Consider the following 1,072-nt stretch of genomic DNA (forward strand, 5'->3'; position numbering starts at 1 on the left):
CACTATCCATCTTCGCTTATAATGCTTGTGAATTAAGGCTATATTGAGGCAATATGAACGTATGCACATATGCTAATAAGAGACTGATCAATTGTAGTTATAAACATCAATGGGAAGATTCAAACAAACAATGCTAAGTATTGCCTAACAGCTGGTTAAATGCCGATAGTACTTTGGTCAGATTCATGAATGTTCATAGATTCTCGATAGACATATTAGGACAAAATGAGAAGTCACATCTGTATGTTGCTAAATGCACAACAAATATGGCCATCAATTATCCGTGAATTCGGAAGCAATCAATGTTTTCATACTAGCCGGTTATTCTTTTAAATGAGGTTAACTAAAGGGTTTCTAGCTGAATTTCACTCAATCAGATAATTATTCTATTTTGATAGATTATTAGGTTGATGTAACTGTATTCCAGAGTTGATGTTCACTCAGGAACTCCAACTCGATATCGTTAACTTCAAACACTATCTCCTTATCCACTTGGCTACCCACTGAATACAGGTAGCTACTAACTTTTATAATGTGGAATCACTGGACGGCCATTTCGTCCTAGTATGAGACTCCTCTGGTTAGCGATTTTTTTGGCGAGTTGGTTTTCTACGGGATAGGGTCGCTAACTCCATGCCCAACCCATCATCCTTTGCCCGTGCTTGAGACCGGCAGTAGCCACCGGAGAAGCAACAGGCGGCTCTCTGTGCTAAGATCATGTGTAGTATTATATCACTTTTGCAATGTGATGAAGTTTAATTCATTTTTATATCGACTATATCAATCTTCCCATTGACTTTTATGAAAGTAACTGTTCAGTTGGTTCTTAGCATATGTAAGAACAGTACTGAGTTCGAGTTCATTAACTAATACATGCATATACAGAGAATTTCCAAGTTCAATTCATTTATTCTTTAAACTGTATAGTTCAAATTTGTAACCTACTCGGGTATCTGGGCTAGTTGTTCCTGTTATCCAGATATTTCAACAAGTTATCTGTTCTTTTGTTTGTAGTGACATATTATTATGTCTATTATTCACGTTTGCGTAAAGTTCACAACCTTTCTCTGTA

Source organism: Schistosoma mansoni, assembly GCF_000237925.1.
Source record: "Schistosoma mansoni, WGS project CABG00000000 data, supercontig 0097, strain Puerto Rico, whole genome shotgun sequence".
Taxonomy (NCBI): domain Eukaryota; kingdom Metazoa; phylum Platyhelminthes; class Trematoda; order Strigeidida; family Schistosomatidae; genus Schistosoma; species Schistosoma mansoni.